The sequence below is a fragment of the Orycteropus afer genome, unplaced genomic scaffold (genome assembly GCF_000298275.1).
Source record: "Orycteropus afer afer isolate SDZICR_OR568_19922 unplaced genomic scaffold, OryAfe1.0 scaffold00012, whole genome shotgun sequence".
Taxonomy (NCBI): Eukaryota; Metazoa; Chordata; class Mammalia; order Tubulidentata; family Orycteropodidae; genus Orycteropus; species Orycteropus afer.
The window spans coordinates 19,700,207-19,720,797 of NW_006921599.1; the positions used below are offsets into that span (position 1 = coordinate 19,700,207).

A 20,591-nucleotide genomic window follows, 5' to 3' on the forward strand; every position below is an offset into this window, starting at 1 on the left:
TCAATTCCAGACCTGAAAGGCAGCTAGGGGCCATAGTTTCAGTGGTTCCACCAGGCTCTATGAGACCAGCAAACCTGGTCCCTTTTTATTTTTTTCCTCCAAATGATTTTGAGTTTTGTTGCACATTGTTCCCTCTCTATCCAGGATCTCCTCCATAGATCCCCTTCTGAGTGATTGACAGTGGTAGCCAGGCACCATCTAGTTTTTCTGGTCTCATAGTCATATAGGCTGTGGATTGGTGTACTGGTCACGAGGACTAATTGTTTCCATGAATCTTTGGTTTTCTTCATTCTTTGCTCTGGATGGGGAGAGACCCATCATTGCATCTAGATGGCAGCTTGCAAGCTGTTAAGATCCCAGTCGCTACTCGCCACAGTAGGAGGTGAAACAATTTTTTGTGTAGTATGTTATGCCAATTGAGCTTGATGTCCCCTGGGACTATGGTTCTGAGCCCACAGGTTCAACTACTTGGTCCCTTTGGATAGCTGGCTGTGACCAAGAAGTGACTACAACCTGTCCCTGTCAGCTCTACTATACCCCTGGGAATTCTTAAAGAACATACAAATACACTTGTAGAACCATTATCTGCCAACCCTATACATGGTCTTGGGTACACTCCCTGCTGCATAGAAATACCTAATAGTTCAGCCTGCCCGCCATCTATCCACCCGTATACCCGTGTTTACCTTCACTGAAAACGCAGTACTGTATGTATAAAAGGGTTCATCTTTGTTGTGTGCACCTCCCATGTACCTCTCTATGTCTTCCTCTTCCTCATTGCCACCATGTTGATCACTCACATTTGGTACATTGCCCTTCTCTTCACCCAAATCAGTGCTTATCTCTACCTATCTAACAGTGTTCCCTCCCCTCCCCTCCTACCCCTGATAACCAACAAAGAAAATTTCCTTCCATATATAAACTGTTCCTTGACTTTCACAATAATGGACTAATACAATATTTATCTTTCTGTGATTGACTTATTTCACCCAGCATAATGTCCTCCAAGTTCATGCACATTATGCGGTGTTTTGCAGATTCTGCGTTATTCTTTGGGATTGTGTAGTATTCCATTGTGTGTATGTACCATAATTTGCTTATCCATTCCTCAGTTGATGGACACCTAGGTTATTTCCATCTTTTGGCTATTGTAAATAGTGCTGCCATGAACATGAGTGTGCATATGTCTGTTCTTGTCATGGCTCTCACTTTTTTAGGATATACACTTAGTAATGGAATGGCAGGATGAAATGATATTTCTAATTCCAACTTTTAAGGAATCGCCATACTATTTTCCACAGTGGTTGTACCATTTTACAGCCCCACCAGCAGTGTAGGAGAGTCCCAATCTCTCCACATCTTCGCCAGTATTTGTTATTTTCTGTCTTGTTGAACTTTGCTGTTAGTGCTGGGGCCAGATGATATCTCGTTTTTTTGATTTGCATCTCTCTAATGGCTAATGATCATGAGCATTTCTTCGTATGTTTGTTGGCCACCTGAATATCCTCCTTCGTGAAGTGTCTATTCATGTCTTCTGCCCATTTTTAAATTGCATTTTTTGTATTTTTGTTATTGAGTTGTTAGAGTTTTCTATAAATTCTAGAGATAAGACCCTTGTCAGATATGTCATTGCCAGATATTCTTTCCCAATCTGTAGGTTCTCTTTTGACTCTTTTGGAGAAGTCTTTGGAAGCACATGAAAATTTAATTTTTAGAAGGTTCCATTCATCTAGTTTCTCTTCTGCTGTTTATGCATTTTGGGTTATGCTTGATAGTCTATTTATGCCATATATCAGGACCCCTAAATTTGCCCCTAGTTTTTCCTTGAGGAGCTCTGTAGTTTTAGGTTTCACATTTAAGTCTTTAATCCATCTGGAGTTGGTTTTTGTGTATGTTGTGAGGTACACATCCTGTTTCATTTTTCTGCAAATGGATCTCCAGTTTTGCCAGCACCATTTATTAAACAAATATTCTCTTCCCCATTTAATGGATTTCAGCCCTTTGTCAAAGATCAGCTTACCATAAGTGGATGAATCTATTTCTGGGTTCTCAATTCTATTCCATTGTATATTATGCTGTTGTTGGGTGAAGTGCTCTGTAGATGTATATAAGGTCAAGTTGGTTGATTGTATTGTTTAGCTGTTCTTCATTCTTGTTGAGTTTCTTTCCAGTTGTTCTATCTTTCATTGACAGTGGTGTATTAAAGTCTCCCACTACGACTGTGGAGTCATTTATTTGTCTTTTCACCTCTTTTAAAGTCTGATTTATGTATTTTGGGCCTCTTTCATTGGGTCCATAGATAATTATTATGGTTATATCTTCTTGTTCAATTGATTCTTTATTCATTATATAATGTCCTTCCTTGTCTTATGTAGTGTTTTTTGTCTTAAAGTTAGTTTGATCATAATATTGCCACTCCTGCTCTTTTACGGTTGCCATTTGCTTGATATATCTTTTTCCAACCTTTGATTTTTAGTCTGTTTTTGTCTTTGTCTCTAAGGTGTGTCTCTTGTAGACAGCATATTGATGGATTTTGTTTTCGTATCCAATCTGCAACTCTCCATCTCTTGAGTAATGCATTTAATTAATTAACATTCAGTGTAATTATCGACAAGTATGAATTGGTTGCTGTCATTTTGTGATGTGTTTTATCATGGGGTTTCTTTTTTCCATGTTATTTTCTGTGCTAAGCTCATTATGTTTTGAATAATATATTTTTCAAAAGTTTAGAAACCTTTTTATTTTAAAGTAAGTTCAGACTTAAGTAAAAGTCATAAAAATATTACAGAGTTTCTGTATACCCTTCCCCAGTTTCCCCTAATGTCAATATCTTACATAATCATAGTATAATTAATAAATCAGGGAATTAAAGTTGCTGCAGAACATTATTTCAGAAAATTAAACTGCAGACCTAAGTTGAATTTTATGTTTTCCTACAATTTCAGTTCTCTAGTGCCACTCTAACAGAAAATACCACACATGGGTGGCTTTCACAAACAGGGATTTATTACAGTTTAGGAGGCTAGAAGTGTGAGTTCAAAGTGTCAGCTGGGTGATGGCCCCTCAGCCTTGGGCTTCAGCACTGCTTCTTGCGATTGGCCCACTGGAGTTGGAGGCATCTCTTAACTCAGGCAGCTGCTGACTGCTGAGGCTGACAAATCCACGGTCAACAAGTGAAATGGTTTAGTCTCAGTATTATCAAGCAACATGGCAGGCCACTAGTTCAAGTCCAGAAATAGTCCCAAGATCATCAGGTGACATGGCAGGCTGTTGAATGAAGAATTGGCAGGGTCCAAATGTGCCAAAATGCTCAAGACCTTTCTTAAATCTTCTTATATGCTAGAAGCAGCCCACATCCCTGAGGCAGCTACTGAGCTGCTCACAATAGATTCTATCATGGAGTTGATCACCAGTCTGATCGTGGAGAATAATTGTATCTAACAGCCCAGCCACTCAAAACCTGGCCCAACCAAGTTGACACATGACCTTATTTACTATACCTACTAATGTCCTTTTTCTGTTTCAGAACCCGTTCTAGGATCCCAGGTTACAGTTGGTTTTCATTTCTCCTTAATGTCTTCCAACCCTTGATAATACTTCAGTTTTTTTCTTGTTTTTTATGACCTTGACACTTTTGGAGAAAGCTTTTTTGTTACTTAGTGGAATATCTCTTGGTTTAGATTTGTCTGTTGCTTTCTCACAATTAGAGTGAGATTTACGCATTTTTGGAAAGAAGACCACAGCAGTGATGTTATGTCTTTTTCAGTGCATCATGTGAAGGGATTCATGATGTGAATATGTTTTTTTTGGTACACTAACTTTGTTGACCAGGTTACTCCCTAGTAAAGTTACTTTTTTTTCTCATGTTAACTGGTAAACATCCTGTTTCTCCTCAACTTTTCACCTATCAATTTTAATATTTTGTTAGTGGATCTTGTCTGCAACAATTATTACTACCATGTTTGCTTAATGATGATTTTCTATTTTCTTTTGTCTGTGTTAATTGGAATTCTTTTATGAGGAAACACTGTCCTTTCTCTCCTATTTAATTATATTACTATGAACTCATGAATATGAAATTTGTTATATTGGTTTTAATCCAGTACCATCATTATTTATTTTGTTGTTCCAGGTGTCTCACCTTTGGTCATTAGGAGCTCATTCAGGTTGGGTTCTATGTCTTTTTGCCATCCCCCCTTCTTGAGCATTTAAAAATTTTCTGGCATCACAAGATGTTCTAAGCTCATCTTATATTTTCCATGCTGCAACCTTGGAAGCAACCATGTTTCTAAGAAGCCCTGATTCCTTTCATTAGGAGAATGATATTCAGAAACAGATCTGGGGACAAGATGTGCTAATTGCCAGTGTGGGGTGTGTGCTTATGGCCAAAGTGAAGTGTCAGTACTTCATGGCAGACACACACATCTCTGTCTATTTCTCTATCTCTCTGTACATCTGTCTATCGATCTGTGAATAAAATGGTCTCCTAAATTTGAATGCTTTGTGACATGCGCTGACCCAGTACTTTACATATGGTATCTGCTGGTATAAGGGAACATTGGTATCTCCCATTTATAGGAGAGAAAAGGAGAGGTTGTTGTGGTGGTTATGTTTTTGTGTCAACTTGGCTGGACCTTGTTGAGTGGCTGTGCAGCTGGTGGTAGTTAATCCCCATGAGGAGACTGGCAATCAGCTCCATGGTGAGATCTACCATGAGCAGCTGAATAGCTGCCTCTGGGTGTGTCTGCTTCCTGTATATAAGGAGAAACTTTGAGAATGGTCTCTAGTCTTTGGCACCCTTGGACCCTGCATGTAGCCGTGTCGTTGCTCAGCAGCCTGCTGTGCTCTGCCGACCTTGGGACTTACAGTGGACTTAAGTTAATGGCCTGCTGTGTGGATTGGTACATTGGGACTGTACCTTTTTACTTGTCAACCTTGGGGCTTCTCAGCCTCAGCAGCCAACAGCTGTCTGAATGAAGAAACGCTTCTAGCTCCAGTGGGTTGGGAGCAGGAGGCAGAGCTGGACCCCAGGGTTGAGGGGCTTTCACCCAGCCCCTAGAGCCTGACACTTTGAACTTGGACTTAAAGCCTCCAAAGTGTAAAAGAATAAACTCCTGTTTCTTAAGGCCATGCCATTTGTGGTATATTTCTCTTCAGAGCGGCACTAGGTAACCAGAACAGTTGTATCTTACCTTTAATCATTATATCACTCTTAAATAATACTCTTGACCATGCTTCTCATGATTGCCTTTGCATGTGTGTTTGGCACTTGATTCCCTTTGCATATGTGTTTGGCACATTCTTCTTCTTCTTCTTCTTTTTTTTCGAATTAATAAAATATCTTTTATGTAGTACAATTTAGGTATTTCTAAACTTTTTTTTTTTTTTTTTTGCATTGGTCCCTCCCCTCCCCTCCCACCCCTGGTAACCAGCAAAGAGAGTTTCCTTCCATATATCAACTTTTCATTGACTTTTTATAATAATGAACTAATACTGTATTTGTCCTCTTGTGATTGACTTATTTCACTCAACATGGTATCCTCCAAGTTCATTCATGTGAACATCTGCGGTGTTTTGCAAATTCTACATTTTTCTTTAGTGTTGCATAGTATTCCATTGTGTGTATGTACCATAGTTTGAGTATCCATTCTTCTGTTGATAGGCATATAGGTTGTTTCCATCTTTTTGCTATTATAAATAGTGCTGCATTGAACATGGGTTTGCATATATCTGTTCTTATCCTGGCTCTCACTTCTTTAGGATATATACCTAGTAATGGAATGGCCAGATCAAATGGTATTTCTAATTCCAGCTTTTTAAGGAATCCCCATACTGTTTTCCACAGGGGCTGCATCATTTTACGGTCCCACCAGCAATGTATCAGGGTCCCAGTCTCTCCACATCTCTGTCAGCATTTGTTATTATTTTCTGTCTTGCTGAACTTTTTCATAGTGCTGGAGTGAGATGGTATCTTGTTGTTTTGATTTGCGTTTCTCTGATGCCTAATGATCGTGAGCATTTCTTCTTGTATTTTCTAGCCACCTTAATATCCTCTTTGGTGAAATTCTATTCATGTCTATTCATTTGTTAATTGGATTGTTAATCTTTTTGTTGTTGAGGTGTTGGAGTTTTCTATAAATTTTAGAGATAAGTCCCTTGTCAGATTTGTAATCTGTTGCTGTCATTTTGTTATGTGTTTTTTTTTTTTTGTGGCGTTCCTGATTCTTTGTTTTGTTTATGAATTGTGTTATCATTTCTTTTGTTGCTATGTTTCAGTATTTGCTAAATATTTGTGCTGGTCCTCTTTTTTATTTTGATGTGAAGGTTTTATCATTTTTCTTTGAGGTTACTGTGATTTATAATTTTGTTCCCAAATTTAGAACAGTCCGTTTTGTCTTACAGTTGTTTTGACTTCCCTACCATTTAGAAGTTTGGTATCTACACAATTTTTTCCCTCTTTTTGGTTCATAGTTGTCCTTATTTGTCAATTGATGTCTCTGATTCCCTGTTTACAATCTTGTAGGCTCATTTACTTTGGATACTTCCATAACTGGATTGCTTTCTAGGTTATGTCATATGTGTGTTAATGGTCCGTTGTTGTTTGCTGTTGTTGGTTCTCCATCCAAAGGACTCCATTTAGTACCTCTTGTAAGGCTGGTCTAGTTTTAAAAAATTCCTTTAATTTCTGCTTATCTGGTGTGATAGTTGGAGATGTGTGTCAGCTTGGCTGGACCACAATTCCGTGTGGTTTAGGCAGTTGTGTTGTGGTTATTCCCATGATGGGATCAGATGATTATGTTTTGAGCAGCCAATATGTTGAAAGGGAGTTTTCCTAGAGATGTGGCCTGCTTCCAGTATATTTATGGACATCCTGGGAAAAGAGACACTCTTCTGTGGATCAGGATTCTTTTGTGGTGCCTACAACTGTCTGTGAGTGAACAATCCACCATTCAGCCTGGAGATCTTGAATTCATCATTCGTTGGAGTCAACAGCAGTTGACTGCCTGCCAACCTTGAGCTCTTCAGTTCCTGCAGCTGCGTGAGTCGGTAAAAGCCTCCAGGTTGACGTTTGATCCAAGAACTTGGGACTTGCCAGTCTATAAGTATGTGAGCCATTTACCTAAGATAAATTTCTCTTTCTCTCTCTATATAAGCTTTACTGGTTTTGTTTCTCTAGAGAACCCAGTGTAACACATTTGGTACTGGGAGTGGTTCTACTACTACTATTCACTGCTGTCAAGTCGATTTTGACTCATAGTGACCCCTTCTTGGGTTTCCGAGGCAGTATCACAGCGGAAGTAGATTGCCCCATCTTCCTTCCGAGGAGTGGCTGGTGGGTTTGAACCACCAGCCTTCTGGTTAGCAGTCAAGTGCCTTAGGCACTAAGCTACCAGAGCCCTTGGGAGTGGTTCTAGAGAGAAAAAATCATAAGGATGGGCTTCTTAAATTGGTTCTCCAATTTGATTAATTGTAACGGCACCGATGACCCTGCCTCCGTTAGTGTAGAGGCCCCCTGCTAATGTGTGGCATGGCGTGAGTTTACAACATTAATATGCAAAATAGCACTACCAATAGATCAAGTACTTTTGAGAAGTGAGGCTCTGGGTGATTGCATATTTGATACTTTTCTGCAATTTTGATTTTGTCAGCATGAGGAGTATAAGGAAGCTGGTTGGTTTCCTACTGAAACAGACAAAGTGTTGAAAGAGTGTGATGAGCTCAGGGCTGCTGAGTCACAGCTTATTGCTGCATAAAAGACCTCAATGTGTCCAGTTGTGCTCTGAGAGAAAACCTTATTTCTTCTAGTCACAGAGCTGATATTGCCTAAAACCAAACCCAGGGTCTTATTGTAAGGGTGGCTGAATTACAACGCCAATTAAATTACAACCCACGATAGTGTCTGAAGTTAAAGTGAGGGCATTGATTGGGAAAAAATGTGATCCTGAAACCTGGAATGGGGACATATGGGCAGATAGGAAGATCAGGATATGGAACCTGTAAATTCTGTTGAATCCCTCCCATCTGAAGGGATTACTGTAAAACCATTTGCAGTGTAGTAAATTACCTGGTATAGCTTTTCTAGCCATAAGTCTTTGTAAACTCCATGGTGGAATTTGCTGTGAGAAACTGAGTAGCTTCTGATAGTTAAAATCATCCACCTTGGGTATTTCTGTTGGGAGCAACAGAAAGTAATGTTCTGGGAAGTTCGCTGTCTCTCATGTGCTTAGAATTCTGATGTTATGATTGGCTAGTTTGGCCACTCTGCCAAGGCTCAAAAGGAGGCTTCCTAGAAGCAGAACTCTCTCTGACTGCTGGCTGAGAAGGACATGCTGCTGAAAGAGACATATGCTGCTGAAAGAGACATATGCTCCTGAGAGACACATGCTGCTGGGAAAGAGACGCAAGAGACATGCATTGAGTGAGACACCGAGGGACATACAGTGCTGGGAGAGAGACTGTTGGCTGAGAGACGGCGGATGAAAGAGACTGAGCATTTTTCCTGAACTTGAATTGTACCCTGGTGCTTCCCTAATAAACTCCATAATCTGTGAGTTCTGTTTGGCCACTGCAGTGAATTATCAAACCCAGCAGAAAGGTGATGAGTGCTGCAGGAGGAATGGTTGGTGTCAGGGTTGGTGAAAGGGCTGGAGGGAGGCAGCATGTCTGGCCTGGTAGGAATAGGCCTTGGGCTACTGATGATGATTCTGTTTTCCTTTTATGGGGTTAGAGGAGGTCTGAAGATGTGGCCTCCCTGCCCCTTTGGCACCATTATCCCCCCACCTCAGTTTGATGGGATTAACCCAACTGTTCCTGCTGGGTCATTGCCTGAGGCAGAGGCCATGGAAGACATTGCAGAATGTTCTCAGGAACTACCCCGACCACCCATTGTTGCTGCTAGTCCTATAACTAAAGTTAAGTCCAAGTGAGCCACAAAGTGAAATACAAAGTGTGACTGAGGAGATGGTATGCTACACCTGAAAAGACCTACTTGATTTTGCTAACATGTACGGATAGAAACTTGGAGAATATGTATGGAAATGGCTACTGAGGGTGTGGGATAATGGTGCAAGGAATGTAACATTGGATCAGTTTGAGTTTATTGTTTAGGCCCACTAAGTACAGATTCTTCATTCAGTGTTTCAGCTTGAGAGGTTAGGAAAGTATCTCATAGTTTATTTTGTTGGTTTACTGAAGCATGGATTATGCGGTAGCCTATCTTAAGTCACTGCCTGATCCTGCCCGATCCTGCACGATCCCTGCTATACTTGAGCCCATTATCGCAACCACTGTGTCAATCCATCTCGTTGAGGGCCTCCCACTCTTTCGTCGACCCTCCACCCTACCAAGCATGACATCCTTCTCCAAAGAGTGGTCCCTTCTGACAACATGACCAAAATAGGTGAGACGAAGTCTGGTCATTCTCGCTTCCAAGGAGCATTTCGGGTGCACTTCCTCCGGGACAGGTCTGTTAGTTCTTTTCGCAGTCCATGGTACTTTCAGCATTCTTCGCCAGCACCACAACTCAAAAGCATCAACTCTTTTTCGGTCTTCCTTATTCATTGTCCAGCTCTCACATGCATACGAGGCTATTGGAAATATCATGGCTTGTGTCATGCGTACCTTAGTTCTCAAGGAGACATCCTTGCTCCTCAGCACTTGAAACAGTTTCTTCATGGTCGACTTTCCCAATGCTACACATTGTCTAATGTCCTGACTGCTGTTTCCATTGGTATTGATTGTAGAACCAAGCAACATGAATTCTTTGACAACCTCAGTCTTCTCTCCATTTATTGTGATGCACATTTTGTTTCGTTCTGCAGTGCATGGGGTCACTATAAGTCGGAAGCGACTTGATGGCACCTAACAACAACAACAACAACAACATCTTAAGTCAAGTTGAAGTACCAGACCTGCCTTGGTATAATGTACAAGAAGGTACAGAGGCTTAGGGAAATTGGCCCATTAGAATGGATTTATCACATTAGAACCCTAGAGCCAGAAATGGAGAATCCAGAAGACACGCCTTTCACTGGTATGGTGAGGAATAAATTTTTGAAGGGAGTTTCAGTATCCTTGAAGACTGCTGTGATTGCTGTTTTATGTAAGCCATATTTGACAGTGGGAACTGCCCTAATTGAACTATGACACTTAACTGCAATGGGGCTGATTGGACCCCGTGGTAGTACGGGCCAAGTGGCAGCAGTTAATCGACAAAGAAAGGCAAGGTGGGCGTGGTTACCATAATGGACAGCAGAGTTGGAACAGTAATCAGAATAGTCTGACTTGTGTGAAATTAGGGCATTGGCTACTTGTGCTTGATGTTGCTAGTAGTGAAATACATGGCAAACCTACTAAATATTTATTTGATCTGTATAGACAGAAGAATTCTAGGTCACGTGAACAGCAGCCTAGAATGAATCGCCAGAATACAGAGTCACGGCCTCTCAATCAGTTCCCAAACTTGAGTCAGTTTACAGACCCACAACCCCTTGAATGAAGGGGAGGCCAGGTATCTTTGAGGAAGAGCCCCACTACATTGCCAAAAATTTATAATGTCATTCTTTCTCCCAGCCTTACCCAAAGGGATCTGAGGCCTTTTACGAGAGTGACTGTTTTTTGGGGAAAAGGAAATAATCAGACTTTTCGGGGATTACTGGACATTGGCTCTGAACTGACACTAATTCCACGACACCCATTGTCATTGTGACCCACCAGTCAGAGTGGGTGCATATGGAGGTCAAGTTATTGATGGAGTCTTAGCTAAGGTGCATCTCACAGTGGGTCCAGTGGGTCCTCAAACCCATATTGTAGTGATTTCACCAGTTCCAGAATGCATAATTGGAGTAGATACACAGAACAATTGGCAGAATTCTTACATTGGGTCCCTGACATGCAGAGTAAGGGCCATTATGGTAGGAAAAACCAAATGGAAGCCATTAGAACTGCCTCTGCCTACAAAAATCGTAAACCAAATGCAGTACTACATCCCTGGAGGAGTTATAGAGATTACTGCCACCATCAAAGACTTGAAGGATGCAGGGGTGGTGGTTCCCACCACATCTCCATTTAATTCACCTATTTGGCCTGTGCAAGAAACAGATGGATCTTGGTGAATGACAGTAGATTATTGTAAACTTAATCAGGTCGTGACCCCAGTCACAGCTGCTGTTCCTGATGTGGTTTCATTGCTTGAGCAAAGGAGTATATCTCCTAGTATTTGGTATGCAGCTATCGATCTGGCCAGTGCCTATTTCTCAATACCAATTTCAAAGGACCATCAGAAGCACTTTTCCTTCAGCTAGCAAGGCCAACAGTATTCTTTCACAGGGCTTCCTCAGGGGTATATCAACTCCCCAGCACTATGTCATAATTTAGTCCATAGGGATCTTGATCGCCTTTCCCTTCCACAAGACATCACACTGGTCCATTATATTGATGACATTATGCTGATTGGACCTAGTAAAGAAGAAGTATCGATGACTCTAGACTTATTGGTGAGACATATGCGTGCTAGAGGTTGGGAAATAACCCAACAAAAATTCAACCTTCCATCTCAGTAAAATTTCTAGATGTCCAATGGTGGAGGCATGTTGAGATATTCCTAGTAAAGTGAAGGATAAGTTATTGTATCTGGCTTCCCCCACAACTAAAAAGGAGGCACAATGTCTGGTGGGTCTCTTTGGATTTTGGAGGCAACATACCCCTCATTTGGGTGTGTTGCTGCGGCCTATTTATCAAATGACTCGTAAAGCTACTAGTTTTGAGTGGGGTCCAGAACAACAGAAGGCTGTGCAACAGGTTCAGGCTGCCGTGCAGGCTGCTCTGCCATTTGGGCCATATGATCCGGCTGATCCAATGTGTTTGAAGTGACTGTAGTAGATAGAGATGCTAGTTGGAATCTTTGGGAGGTCCCTATTGGTGAATTGCATGTAGACCCTTGGGCGTTTGGAGCAAAGCCCTGTCATCCTCTGCAGATAACTGCTCTCCTTTTGAGAAGCAGCTTTTAGCTTGTTACTGGGCTTTAATAGAGACTGAACACCTAACCATGAGCCTCCAAGTCACCATGAGGCCTGAGCTGCCCATCATTAACTGGATATTATCTGACCCACAGAGTCATAAGTTGGACGTGCACAGCAGCACTCCATCATTAAATGGAAGTGGTATATCAGAGATTGGGCTCGAACAGGACCTGAAGGCACAAGTAAGTTGCATGAGCAAGTGGCCCAAATGCCTATCATCTCCACTCCAGTCACCTCACCTTCCTTCTTCCAGTGTGCACCTGTGGCCTAATGGGGAGTTCCTCATGATCAGTTGACTGAAGAAGAGAAAACTCGGGCCTGGTTTACAGATGCCTCTGCACGATATACAGGCACCACTCAAAAGTGGACAGCAGCAGCACTGAAGCCCCTTTCTGGGACTTCCTTGAAGGACAGTGGTGAAGGGAAATCCTCCCAGTGGGCAGAACTTTGAGCCATGCTTATGGCTGTTCACTTTGCATGGAATAAGAAATGGACATATGTACAATTATATACAGATTCATGGACTGTAGCTCATGGCTTGGATATATGGTCTGGGACTTGGAAGGAGCATGATTGGAATATTGGTGACAAGGATGTATGGGGAGGAGGTGTGTGGATAGATCTCTCTAAATGGGTCAAAGGAGTAAAGATAATTGTATCTCATGTGAATGCTCACCAAAATGTGACCTTGACAGAGGAGGACTTTAACAATCAGGTTGATAGGATGATACGCTCATTGGAAATCAGCAGTGATTTTTCCCCAGCTCGTCCTGTCATTGCTCAGTGGGCTCATGAACAAAGTGGCCGTGGTGGGCTCAGCAACATGGACTCCCACTTACCAAGGCTGGTTTGGCTATTGCCACTGCTGAGTGCCCAGTCTGCCAGCAGCAGAGACCAACACTGAGTCCACGATATGGAACCATTCCTCAGGGTGATCAGCCAACAGCCTGGTGGCAGGTTGATTACACTGGACCACTTCCATCATGGAGAGGACAGTGTTCTTACTGGGATAGGTACTTATTCTGGATATGGATCCACCTTCCTTACACACAGTGTTTCTGCTGAAACTACCATCTATGGACTTACAGAATGCCTTATCCACCGTCATGGTATCTCACACAGCATTGCTTCAGATCAAGGGACTCACTTCACAGCAAATGAAGTGTGGCAATGGGTCTGTGTCATGGAATTCACTGATTTTACCATGTTCCCCATCATCCTGAAGCAGCTGGCTTGATAGAACGATGGAATGGCCTATTGAAAACACAATTACGCCACCAGCTAGATGGCAGTATTTTGAAGGGTTGGGGCAGTGTTTTCCAGGAGGCTGTATATGCTCTAAACCAGCTTCCATTATATGGTTCTGTTTCTCCAATAGCTTTGATTTATGGGTCCAGGAACCAAGGGGTGGAAATGGGAGTGGTACCACTCACTATTACCCTAGTGACCCACTCAAAAAATTTTTGCTTCCTGTCCCTGCTAGCATATGCTCTGCAGGTCTGGAGATCTTAGTCCCAAAGAGAGGAACACTCCCATCTGGAGACACAATACAGATTACACTGAACTGGAAATTAAGAATTCCACCCATCCATTTTGGCTTCCTCATGCCTCTGGATCAACAGACAAAGAAGGGTATTACTGTAATATCTGGTATGATAGATCCTGATTACCAAGGGGAAATTGGACTGACATTACATAGTGGAGGTAAAGAAGAATATGTCTGGAATACAGGAGCTTCTTTAGGACATCTCTTAGTACTACTATGCCCTGTGATTAAAGTCAATGGAAAATTATAGCAACCCAATTCTGATATAACCACTAATGGTCCAAATGCTTCAGGAATGAAGGTTTGGGTCACCCCACCAGGCAAAGAACCACGACCAGCTGAGGTGCTGCTGAGGGCAAGGGAAATACAGAATGGGTGGTGGAAGAAAATAGTTCTGAATATCAGCTACAACCATGTGACCAGTCACAGAAACAAGGACTGTGATTGTTATGTTCTTCCTTGTATATGTGTATCAAATGTTTTTGTTTCCTTCTGTTAGGGACTGTGAAATATAAATAAAGTTAATGCATTTTGGTTGTATGTGTGTTAGTGTATCATGTTAGGTGAAAATATGACTTTATATTTATAATAGTCCTTATTTAGAGATTATATATGGTTAAGAAGATGTGTACAACTGCCAAGTTGATATGAGGTGGACTGTGATAGTTGGAGCTGTGTGTCAACTTGGCTGGACCACAGTTCTGTGTGGTTTAAGCAATTGTGATGTGGGTTATTCCCATGATGGAATCAGATATATATGTGTTGAGCAGCCAGTCTGTTGAAAGGGAGTTTCCCTAGGGATATGCCCTGCTTTTAGTATATTTATGGACATCCTGGGAAAAGAGACACTCTTCTGTGGATCAGGATTCTGTTGTGCCTACAACTGCCCATGAGCAAACAATCCACCATTCATCTTGGAGATCTTGACTCCGTCATTCATTGGAGTCATCAACCAGTATACTGCCTGCCAACCTTGAGCTCTTCAATCCCTGAAGGTGCATGAATTGAAAAAAGCCTCCAGGTTGACGTTTGATCCAAGAACTTGGGACTTGCCAGCTTCTATAAGTATGTGAGCCATTTTCCTAAGATAAATTTCTCTTTCTCTCTCTATAAGCTTTTGTTTCTGTAAAGAACCTTGTCTAACACATCTCCAAATATCCTAATTTCACTATCATATTTGAGGGAAAATTTTGCTGGGAAAATTTTTCTTTCAGGTTTTGTATAGACCATCCCATTGTCTTCTCGCCTGCATGGTTTCTGTTGAGAAATCTGAGCTTAGTCTCAGATTGCTCCTTGCTATTGGTTGCCCTTTGTAGGTAACTTTTTGTTTTTGTCATACTGCTTTCAGGATTCTTTTTTTGTCTTTGATTTTGGTAAGTTTGATGATAATATGTCTTCGTGATTTTCTTTTGGGTTCTATCCTGTTTGTGGTTCATTGGACTTCTTGAATGGATGCATTCTCATCTTTAATCATAACAGGGAAATTCTCTTCCAACAAATCTTTGACCGTTTTCTCTGTGGTTTTATTTTTCTCTTCCAGTTCTGGAATTCCAGTGACACACAGGTTATTCCTTTTGATCGTATCCCACATGAACCTTAGGGTTTCTTCATTTGTTTTGATCTTTTTTTTTGATTGATCCTTTTCCAAAGACGTATTGAGGTATTTGTCTTCAATCTCACCAATTCTGTCTTCCATTGATTCAATTCTACTCCTTTGCCCATTCGGTGTGTTATCTATTTTGAAAATTTATTATAAATCTTCTTGATTTCTATCTGTAGATTTTGTATCATTTCTGACTGTTCATTTATTTTGTCATTTTGTTCTTGTATTGTCTTTTGAAATTGTTCTATGGTTTTCTCCAATTTTGTCAGTGTTTTCCTTGATCTGTCTCTCAATCCATTGAAAGTACTTAAGTATAATTCTCTTGAATTCCTTATCAGGGAGTTTCAATGCTGCTGCTTCCTCAGGGATGTGTTCTGGGCCTGTATCCTGGTCCCTTGTTTCTCCTGCTTTATTTTGCTTCTTTGTGTGGATAGTGATGCTCTGTTTTTTCCGAGGCATTGTGACATTTTTGAGTTTGTATTTAATTGGTAATTGTATGTTGGAGTGACTTACCCATGATATTCGTTTTCTTTGTTTTGTTTGGCTGTTATCTATGTAAGCAGGGTACTGTGCTCCTCTATTCACTAGTTGGCAGCACGTATACACTCACCACTTATCTTCTTTCCTTTTGTCAGGCTTTTGTATGTCCCTACCATCCTTGGCATATGGAGCCTCTTCTTAGGTCCTGTTTTTATTCAGGTCTTTCCACTAGTTGGTGCCTAATCCACTTCTGTATACTTCCTTTCAAAGCTCAGGGCTCCAGGATTATCTTCTGTATCTCTGTGAATTGATTTCTCTTTTCCTTGTTGAAGAGGTTCTGTGTGGCTTGTCTGCCTATTCTGCCATCTTAGCAGAAGTCTATTTGGCACATTCTTAGCAATGAGATTGCATGTCAAGACTTTGTAGGACTGGAACTTTATGGCTTTCATCCCATTGTTTCTTTTAGTGACTAAAAGGTCATGTGTCACTGATTCTGTGTTTTTGATCACTTTTAGAGAACAACTACCACCAACAACAAAAACAACAACATTCTTTAAACAACAAAATCAGTCTTAATACTTTTTTCCTTAAAGTTAAAAGTGCTCAAAATATGCTTTCAAAATTACTTGTCTGTATTAATTCACTCACTTACTCACTGCCATTGAGTTGGATCTCACTCATAGCGACCCCTTCTTGGGTTTCCAAGGTGGTATCACTACAGAAGTAGATTGCCTAGTCTTCCTTCCAAGGAGTGGCTGGTGGGTTTGAACTCCCAGCCTTCTGGTTAACAGTCAAATGGCTTAGGTACTATGCCACCAGAGCTCCCATCTGTATTAATTAGTAATTTTTAATATGATTTAGTCTGGCTTTGTCTTAATATGTTCTCATGGTTCATTTTGAATATTAAGAAAATAGCCTTTCAGATAATTTCCTAAAACAGTTAAAAATGAAGCAAGAGCTTTACTTTTTTAGGTAATATTTAATAGCTAACACATTTAATTTTAATTTTAGTCTATGAATGGTTTGTGCTTAGACTTTTAACAGTATTCTTTTTTATAAAATAACAGTCATAACATGAACATTAAGTTTTGTTATACCTAACTTTGATTTCTTTATTGGTAATAGTAAAAAGGAGAATTAGGGAATTAGTCACTAAAATATAGAATTTATTTTTCTTTTTAAAGCTGTATTTAATATACTCTAATTACTTTTAAATATTTGTTATTCATTTATATACTGTTGATTGTTTCGTCTTAGATGGCTTCTCACAAGCTTTAAGACCCTAGATATTACTCATCAGCGTAGGATATAGAACATTATATTTATGAACTGAGTTTTGCCAGTTGACCTAGATGTTCCCTGAGAGTATGGTCATTAGCCTTCAAGTCCAGGAGTTCAGTCCTGATGTCTAAATAGTTGTTATAACTGTGTTCCTTTTTGTTCTGTTACATATATAGGCATAGATGTATTTACAAATTTTATGTAGAAATCTCCACAAGCATTCGTATATGTGTATGGGAGTGTACTCCTGTACGACTTCCCTTGCATATTTAGCATAAATATTTAGTTATGTATCTACTCACAAATTATTATTTGTTATTGTTATTGTAGATTGTATATGTTATAGCATTTACTGTAGTTTTTCTTTATTCTTGCATACTTCTCATTGTCTATCTTTGCCTTGATTATATACATGCAGAAATTGCTGAATTGGTATAGGTTCTGCTGTGCATATTCTCAACAACAATAAAAAGTAATTTTAAAAATGCTAAACCTTTTACTGAGCAGTCACTTTGGACATAACAGGCCAGAAAAAAATTTAACCCTCTCCTTTCAGGACTTGAAACCAAACAGTGGCTAAGACACTTGCCTGCTAACCAGACGGCTGGCGGTTCAAACCCACCAGCCACTCCTTGGAAGGAAGATGGGGCAATCTACTTCCGTAGTGATACTGCCTCAGAAACCCAAGGAGGGGTCGCTATGAGTTGGGAACGACTCGACGGCACATAACAACAGTAACAACAGCAATCAGGTCCTCACACAAAGCTAGTTTTAAATACAAATACTAACTTTTTACATGAAAAGGTGGTAGCAAAAATGCAAAACAAAAAAACAGGTTAAGACTTATGAAGAATATTCTCACTAGCTCATGTAAATATCCTAAAATTAGAATATTTCCACATTAACCAGAGTGAAGGTGAGAGAAAACCCTACTCATCAATGTCAACTCCAGTACATATTAGCTGTGTGAAGTCGTGGAGCTCAGCTTCCTTCTTTCTTTCAGTCTCAATTTGCTCTTCAAACTCTGCAGGAACCTCATGCCACAGGCTGTTCATTTTATTCTTGTAAGAACTTTATGAAATGCCATACATAAGTAGGCTCTCAAACAATATTAGCTAAATGCTAAAGATGCTAAATTCCCTGAAAATGTACACAAAAACACTAATTTCACTTAGAACCAGCACACTCAAAATACTGTACCACCTGAGAAGCTGAATTCTACTGCTTTTTCTGTTTCCCTTAAGAATTAATCCACTTTCTTTTAATACATAAACTCAAGAAATTAATGTGAAATGTCATAAACATCAGTTCTTCAAGAAAAGTAAGATAAAGTAGGCAAAGTTGTCCTGTTTTCTTAAGAAACTTTATGTGCACTCATACTTTAACTATGTGCAAAAAAGTGTTCTTTAACTAAATCCAAATACAGACACCAAAGTATAGCAGCTTTCATATCCATCAAATTCTACAGACCACTAGTTGGGTCTTGAATATATTTCTTATATAAAGGTAACTGATATAACCCATTGATCTCAGTTTTAAAACTCAAATTTAATGATCAGATGCAGGCTTAGCTTGGCCATTCAACTGTATTACTATCTCCTGGTAGCATACTGACTAAGGCACGTGACTGCTAACCAGAAGGCTGGCAGTTCAAACCCACCAGCCAATCCTCAGAAGGAAGGTTGAGCAATCTACTTCCGTAGTGATAACCGCCTGGGAAACCCAAGGAGGGGTCACCATGAGTCAGGTCTGACTTGAAGGCACATAACAACAACAACAACATACAAAATAAAGGAGCTCTGGTAGTGTAGTGCCTAAGGCATTTGATGCTAATCAGGAGGCTGGCGGTTCAAACCCACCAGCCACTCCTCAGAAGGAAAATTGGGCAATCTACTTCCGCAGTGACACCACCTCGGAAACCCAAGGAGGGGTCACTATGAGTTGGATCCGACTCGACGGCAGTGAGTTACTTAGTTTTGTACCAAATAAACTAATGTTTCTACTAAGAGATAGTCATTTCCTTAATTCAAACATAAGATGCTAAATTCTGACTACACATTATCATCACAAAGCATTTCTAAAATACAAATTCTGAATGGTATTTTAATATAGCAGGTCCTATTTCCCTTGTAGTATTAAAAAAAAAGACAGACTACATTAAGAACTTGAAAATTGATTAAAATAACTTCTAATATTTAAAATAAAATATGAAGCTTTTCCTTTGTCAAAAAACAACAAACTTCTAGTCTCCTAGAATCCATGTCTAATTCATTTTCATATCACATCTCTTAGCACTATAACACATACCTATTCAAAAAATGTTTCCTGAATTAATAAACTATTTACAAATATACAATGAAACTGTGAAGAACTGTAACAACCTTTTAAAAAGCTAAAAACAGAAATACAATGTAACCTGGCAATCCCACTACTAGTTATATATCCTAGAGAAATAAGAGCTGTGACATGAACAGATATATGCACACCCATGTTCATCATAGCAATATTCACAATATCAAAAAGATGCAAACAACCTAAGTGTCCATCAATGGATGAATGGATAAATAAACTGTGGTATACATACGGATTATTATGCAATAATAAAGAATAATGATGACTCCACAAAACATCTCACAACATGGATGAATCTGGAGAATACAATGTGGAGTGAATTCAATCAATCACAAAAGGACTAAGATTATATGAGACCACCAGCCACTCCTCAGAAGGAAGATTGGGCAATCTACTTCTATAGAGATACTGCCTTGGAAACCCAAGGAGGGGTCTCGACTGAAAGACTACAGCTTTCATGGACTGAATTGTGTCCCACAAAAATGTGTGCCAACTCTGCTATACCATAATTCTCACTGGTTTGGCAGTTACATAATGATGCAATCATACTCTGTGATGTGATCTGATGTAATGAGCCAATCAGTTAGCCAATCACGAAGATCAGAGTGGGATGCCACATCCTTATAGGTCATAGTCCTGATCTGACATAAGGGGAGTTTTTCTAGATTATGCCTGCATCATCTTTTATCTTACAAAAGATAAAAATAGAAAGAAGCAAGCAGAGAGTCCTAGAACCACTAAGAAAGAAGAGCCTGGAATGGAGTATGCCCTTTGGACCCAGAGTCCCTGAGCTGAGAACCTCCCAGACCAAGGCGTAGACTGATGCCAAGACACATGGAGATCTCCAAGAACACTGAGCCCGCAGTTGTTGAAAGGAAACAATGACCTTCCCCAGAGCTGCCAGAAAGAAAGCATTCCCTAGAGCTGGCACCCTGAATTCAGACTTCCAGCATCCTAAACTGTAAGAAAATAAATTTGTTTGTTAAAGTCACCCATTTGTGGTATTTCTGTTATAGCAGTACTAGATAACTAAGACAACAGCTCAGTGATCCAATGACAATTGTCATTCCTGCCCTAATTGCTACCTCATTTTGTTGAGAGTCACACCCAGAATGAATGTCTACTTCTAATATCCCTGTGCCTCCTTTGAATTATTTCCTCCTTTATTGGCAATAATTCACTGCCCCCTAAGTTTTTTTTTTTTTTTTTAATTAGGATTTGGGTGAAGATTTAAAGAGTAAATTCACTTTTCATACAGCAGTTCACATATACTTTGTCTCATGTCATTGACCAAAATTTACAATGCAGC

The 20,591-nt window shown here is 40.1% G+C and overlaps 1 protein-coding gene across 1 annotated transcript in view; it reads left to right on the forward strand.

Moving 5' to 3' along the window:
- The window catches only part of CDKAL1 (CDK5 regulatory subunit associated protein 1 like 1), a 1,058,601-nt gene that overhangs the window by 2,541 nt on the left and 1,035,469 nt on the right, over nt 1-20,591 (forward strand). The window lies entirely within an intron of this gene.